Source organism: Pinus tabuliformis, chromosome Q, assembly GCF_031772625.1.
Source record: "Pinus tabuliformis cultivar Carrire ecotype Pingquan chromosome Q, CPIR1, whole genome shotgun sequence".
In the NCBI taxonomy this organism is placed as follows: Eukaryota; Viridiplantae; Streptophyta; class Pinopsida; order Pinales; family Pinaceae; genus Pinus; species Pinus tabuliformis.
The window spans coordinates 694,416,835-694,424,234 of NC_142296.1; positions in this window are offsets into that span (position 1 = coordinate 694,416,835).

Genomic DNA, 7,400 nt, shown 5'->3' on the forward strand with positions numbered 1-7,400 from the left:
AGGGAAAAATTGGTCTAAAAATTCGCTCGCGGGGGTCCGCAAGCACAACATGTGGCCCCTGCGGACCCTGACTTTTTTCTACAAAGAAAAAAGTCGTGGGTCTGCACCTATTGTTCACATCTCGTGTAGACCTATGCATTGTCTGTAACTGGCAGGTGCGGACCCCACGAAAATGAATTTTAAAATCAATTTTTCTCCATTTTTCGCCAAATTTTTTTGAACTAGCTAATTCTAATATGTCTTTTATGTATTGTAGGACATTCAAAATGCTTATTTGGTGAGAACGAAAACATGAGGATGTGGATTTTGCCGCATTAAATCATATGCCCATAATGCAGTCATTGAGAGCATGCAGATTGCTAAAGTTCAAGGGCATATAGGGTATGAGGGCCCAAGTAGACCTCTTGCAATGGCTGGTAGACAGATGGAACATACAGGACTAGTGTTTCATCATTCGTGGCCACCGGCTAGAAATCGAGCTAGAGGACATATATGTTTTGACTGGTTTGTCCAAGAGGGGTGATCAATTATCTCTTTTCGAGACTAGACCAGGTGGCCAGTCTGTTGCTAGTCTCCGATTAGAGTTTTGCGATGATCAAACCAAGGACAAACAGATTGATATTAAAACTATCAATGATCTTTAACTTAAGGTCATTGCGTTCGCTGTTACCAGGCTGTGTGGGAGTGCAACATTGCATGTTGCTATATGATCTCAGATGCAGATGGTAGTAGATTGTTTTCAAGGGAGAATATTCATCTGGTGGAAGGCTATGTTGGCAAATTTCAAAGGGCAACTAACCAGAGCAAAGAGCAGACAACTGAGAGTTTTTGGATATGGATTCATCATGGTCGGTTTTGCCCTAGAGAGGATCCCCATGTTAGCCCCGCAGCACATTCTTGTTGATGGTTGTCTCCCTCGAGAGCCTAGGATAGTTCACTGGGTTGCTTTGATGGCCCGCCACCCTGAGGAGGGTACAGAAGTTGTTCGATTTCTGCTCGAGTACTTTCATTGGTTGAACAAACAACTTTTTGCGATTCAAGATTTTCCATACTCTGGGATGGATTATCATGGTGAGCTAGACATGATTCTCCCACCGGGAGAACAATGGGATGATTCAGGTAAAATCATTTTCTACACTTTCTAAGTTCTAATTTTTTTATTTTTTAAATTTTCCAAAACTTATAATCAAAAGTTTAAATGCAGATGTGGTTCCACGACGACCAACCGCTCTCCAGCCTTTCGAGAGGAGACAACCAGCTGCAACAGCACCAGCTCCATAGAACCAATTAACAGAGATCCTGACCGATTTGGAGCATCACCTAGAGCGCTTGACGCTAGATATTACAGAGATGGATATAGATGATATCCCACTTAGGTTGTAGAGATATGTGATTGGGGTCCCAAGACCTTTTAGGAGGTTTCTATGTAGGGTGGCCCGAGCAGTGGTTTCTTATCGTGATCATCGCCAGGGATATGATGATCAATTTTGTAGACTCATGACATTTTTGACTTTTGTATTATCATTTTTGTCGATCATAAGGTGGTTTTCAACCTATGATCGAAGACAATGTATATTTTGAAACACTAATTCTATGCTATGATATATCATTATTACCGACTATCTCGTGTAATATGTTGTCGAATGTTTTTAAATTTACTGTTTTGATTAGTGCAAATGTCTATTTATCATACTAAAAGCAACTACATTTGCTAATGTATTTAAATGTCTTGGAATATGTTGATATCAATGTAGTCAAATTCACGTTCCAAAAGATGAACTCTCAAAAATAACCTTAATAACACTGGATTTCTAATGGAATAAATCCTGTTAAGTTGTAATACAATGAGTTTAGAATCCAACCTAACAATCAAACTTCGAATCCAAAATGAAATGGATTCAGATAATAACTCAATCACTGCACTACACTCTGCAATGTTATTCGTTGCTTGACCAAGGCTTACCCCATGCATAGATACTAACTCATCAGAAGGTGGATAGATAAACCAAGCTGCGGAACAAATGTTCCGTGTATTACGACAAGCACCATCAGCAAAACCAATGTATTTTTGAAGAGACGCCGACATCTGCAATATCAAGAGTAAAATCAAGATAAGCAGGAATAATGATAAGAGCACTCTCTAAACTAGGCACAATTTTCTAATCTAAAAGACACCAACAGTAAAGAAACTAATCTAACAAAAAATCTCCACACCAAATTTAAGCATAATATCTCTTCAGATAAAGTCCAGTTCTGTGTTTACCCAAAGATACATCGTCAAAATCTATCAATTCATAAGCCCCTTTTGCCAGCTTTCGCTTAAGAATGTAAGACCATGCCACATAGGTACAAATTTTCTAGCCCCTAGCTTATCGTTTGCTTGATCATATAGTAAGACTAGGTCTCCTTCTGAAAAATTGCGAAGTGTAACATTTCTATCATACTGAGCTAGTACTCGTTTTGCATGAGTCTCGTTTGCTATAGCAGCAACGTGTCGATTCTCATCTAGCTGAGCCAAGTACAAGAAATGTTTCTCTTCTTCAAAAGTAGCTGGGAGTAATTCAATGGCTAATTGCAATGATGGAATTTTGCATTCAACAGGTAACACTGCTTCCAAACCGTAGACCAATTGAAAATGAGTGAAACCAGTTGATGTTTTTACTGAGGTTCGATATGCCCAAAGTGTTGAAAATAACATGTTATGCCAATTCGACTTATGAATACCATGATTCGTCTAATCATAGTGACTAAAACTTTATTGATAACTTCAACCAGACCATTAGCTTATGGGTAATACGGAGTAGAACTATCGTGGCATAGGCCAAGTTGATATGTTAGTTCAGTCATCATGATGTTTCGAAAGTGACTTCCATGATTAGTAATAATAGCTTGAGGAACACTGAATCTAGAAATTATATGATTGAATACGAAAGTTGCAGTAGTCTTGTCGTCTACCGAAAATGTAGGCATCGACTCTACCCACTTAGTAAAATAATCTACCGCTAGGATAATATACACATGCCCCCTATCCGAGTGAGGGTTACATGTAATAAAGCCAATACCCCTCTTTGCAAAAGGACCGACAACAATTATAGGGTGAAGATAAGTTTCAGTTGAATAGGGATCAGAAAATCACTGTACGGTCTGATATGCAATTTCAAAGGGACTCAGAGGCATCGCGCCACCAAATGAATCCACCTCAGAATCGGAATGTACGATCCAAGGATCATCAAAAGTAAGAGTATTCGATGAAATCATATGAATAGTTGCAATAGAAGGCGATACGTTAGGAGGAGGGAAGGAAAAAGTTCCTAGTAAGCCAGAATCTTTGATCAAACCTATGCCAACATCCTTGTAAGGGATAGTCATTTTACCGATGTGATGAATACTATCTATAGAGACTGGGTCGGATGAGAAATAAGTCAGCTGGTTTATCGTAATGATCTTTTCATTATGAGGAAACTTGATAAGCCGAAAGACCGATGAAACAATAACAGTCATAGTGTAAGACCAACTGCGACCCAGGAGAAGGTTGTAATGTAGAGGGGCATCAACCACTTCCACATCTAGATTCACAGTTTTTCCCTCGACCCCTATAGGTAAATCCTGCAAAATGCCAAAAGAATGGAACCCGTGGCCATCAAAAGCCTTTAGAATTGTCGGAGACTGGTTGATTGTGGGAGAACCAAGCGATTTCCAACATTGGATCAACATAATACACGTAGAAGCCCCTTCATCAATCACAGTCCTAAATCAAGGTCTGTTTTTTACTAACATTGGAATCTGGAAAGCCATTTGATGAGGGAGGTAGGGTGTACTATTCTCTAAATCAAAGATTATTAGGTTCGAATCCTGAATATCAACAACTCCTATAGCAGACAATAGTAATTTATGTTGTGCTGAGCACGATTGCAGAACTTCCAAAGCCAACATCGCTGAAGGGGAAATAGCTAAGTCTTGAACAATGTTATAATTCTAAGTAGCTTTCGCATGTGGATTGAAAGTTGATTTCCGAAGTATACCTTTAGCAGGCAGTTTGATTACTAAGTTAGGGTTGGGTTTCTTGATCTGTAGTGGACCAAAACCAGGAGGAGGTGTAGTTGATGTGTTTGAATTAGAAGATTCTTCTTCTTTAACACCAACAGGATTTTTACTACCATAATCTTGTGATCGCGTCGCAATCCTGACATGAGACATCATCATAATGGGTTCTTCTGAGGCATTCGAGGAAGAACGAATCATCTTACTATCTTTAGTAGGAAAAGGATCCTTCAAGACATCAGGCGTTTGAGAACCTTTAATGATTTTTGAAACCTCTTCTCGATGTGAGCAGTCTTTGGTAAAATGATCCTCGTCGCAAATGAAACAAGGATAACGATGTTTTCATTTTTCGTCAATAGATTCATTTTTTTCTATTTTATCTTTTGAATTTTGTTTATTTTTCTTCTTCCCCTTCTTTGTACTACCAGATTTTGATTTGGCTGTAGATGATTCTATGACACGGATGTCGTCAGAAATTTCAGCGGAAGACTCTCCCATCGAGGAATCAAGTAAAGTTACTATAGGAGAAGAATTATCTGAAGATTTATTCTTACTTTTAGTTCTAATTGTACCAATCATACCATCAGTGGCATGAGACGCTGAAGGAGCTATAGTTATTTGACCATGTTTTGGAAGATCAGGGATTTTTTCATGTAAAGTACCTGACTATGTATAAGCGAGGTCAAGGTACTGAGCTTGAGAAATGACTTTCTCTTCAGTAACAACTCCTCCCTTAGCTACATCTTCAGTGATTTTAGGTAACAATGATTTAATGAACCATTCCGCTAAAATTTGATCTGGAATGAAAACTTTCACTAAACGCCTTCTATGTCACCATTCATGAATATGATCAGAAATATATGTGGACGTTGTTTGTTTTAGTGAAGTTAACAATTCCATGCCATTGTCATATCTAATAGGAAATTTAAAATGAGTTAAGAAAGCAGTGGCTAACTAATTGAAATTATAAAAAGAGGCTCGTGGTAACTCAATGTACCATTTGGTGGCAAGACCAATAAGAGTACGTTGAAAAAGATGTAATCGAATTGAACCATCAATGATGGAATTATATGCACACCAGAGGTGATAAGTCATAACATGATTTTACGGATCCTCTCCCGACTTACCCTTGAATTTCAGGATATCACTAGGCAACTTATTAGGCATTGGCGGCCAATACGAAAGATAGTAAATTGGATCATTCGTAAGGCGCGAAAAATCAAGTAAATCCAAAGTTGCAATAAATGGTAACTAATGGTGAGGGTCGCGAAAACCTTGAGTAGCAAGACCAATTCTAGGAGGCGGATATCTAGGATAACCTAGAATTGGATTTGCATTAGGAATGTTATAACCTCCTAGGAAACCAAGATTAACCAGACCAAACTGGGGTTGTTGAGGCTGTTGATAGGTATAGCCAGGATACAGTTGATACTGATAAACTAGGTTTTGCACAGTAGGACCAAATTGATACTGCCCCTGGTACGTTTGATACATAAATTATGGTTGACTTGTAGCAATGGTAGCAATCGTACTAGCTTGTCCCACAGGCATCTGGACCGAAGTCTAAACCATAGGTCCTAACTAAGGCACAGGGACTTGAGGAATTTGCAGTGATGCAGGGGTATAGAAACCAGAGCTGCTGATACTCCAGAAACAAGTGTTGTAGGTTGAAGAAAGGTTGCAGTAGTTGCAGCAGTTTGGGGCAGAGTATGAGGTGAACTAGGCCTAGGCTGTTGAGCTATACCAGATGCAAGGGTTTGAATAGTAGGTTGGACAGGTTGCTAGGTTGGACCAGAAACCAAAGGTTGTCTAGGTTGATTAACTAACTGCACATTAGGTTGCAAAGTCTATTGAGTTTGAGATGGATCCCACACCATATTCATTTCAGAGTATGGACCCACGAAAGGTTTTGCATATGGAGGACCATAACCTGGTTGAACGTAGGGTTGATAATTAGGCGGTATATTTCTAGCTCCTTGAAACAATGGTTGACCAGAAGGTAGTTGAGAACCTTGAGTTGGGTACTGAGCTTGGGGTTGATAACCCTGAGGAACGTACTGAAACTTGGGTTGACCTTGAGGTATGTACTGAAACTGGGGTTGACCTTGGGGTATGTACTGAGTTTGAGGTTGACCTTGGGGTATGTACTGTCCTGATAGTTGATAAACTTGAGAAAGCCCATCAGGCGGTAACTGACTACCTTGGGGTTGCCCCCCAAGAGGAAACTGACTACCTTGGGGTTGCCCCCCAGGCGGTAACTGACTACCTTGAGGTTTCCCCCCAGGTGGTAACTAACTACCTTGAGGTTGAGGATTTGGAATACTACCAGACATCATAAGGATTTGTTCTACGTTCAATGGTAGAGTTCCATTACTTCCAGATGATAACACTTGTTCAGTTGGTGAAGGAGATGCTCCTAAAAAAGTACCAGAGAGTGACTGGTACCCCATAGGAACAGAAGGACCACCAGATAAAAATGTTTCCGATGTTTGGGAAAACATGGATGATTGTCTTGACATAATCGATGAAGGATAATAACCTCTTGGTGTAGGATGAAAAGGAATTCGAGGTGGAGAAAAACTAAGACTCGGGTTTTCTAAAAAAATTGTCAATGAAACATACCAAGCATCACTCCTAAAAGGACTATAGAATATTGATTCATGCTCCCTAAGATTTAAAATCTGTTGGTTTTCGGGAAGAGTTACGTCTTCTTCTGGATTAACAAGTTCTTCAATAGAAATGAGGCCAGAAGGAAGATTTTGAGTAATGATATTGCTTACTCTAGGTGAACCAGGATTACTAGAAGCTGGAGAAGAAAATCCTGAAGTTGGAGTAACAGTAGGTTCAGTGTTAGGTTTAGAAATTTCAGGTTCTTCAACTGATTCACTGGAAGGAGAAATACTACCAATAACTTCGGAAAATGAAATTGGCTCTTGAATAGACTATATTTTTTGTATTTGATAATCAGGATGAACAATTAAAGATGACTCTCCAACTTATGGTGATCCAACTCTACTGTCACTATGTGATACAAGAGCTCGTATCCCTTCAAGCTGGCTTGGTGAATATTCAGGAGGTTTCCCCTGAAGTCTACGAGATTGTCTCAGTAATTCAGCCACGATTAAATATTAATTATTCACATGCAAACAAAGAAAATTTCAATAAAACCACCTAAAGTCTCTAAAGAAACAAACAATTTAATCACACGCCTAAAAAATGTAAGAGCTCAAACCACACACAAATAGTAACTTCTCGTACTAAAAACACTAGTTGGTGATGAAATCCGATGTAGTAGAAATTTAATACAGAAAGGGAAGTTGGAATAGTTACCTCGACAACCTGCTTAATGAAACAGAATG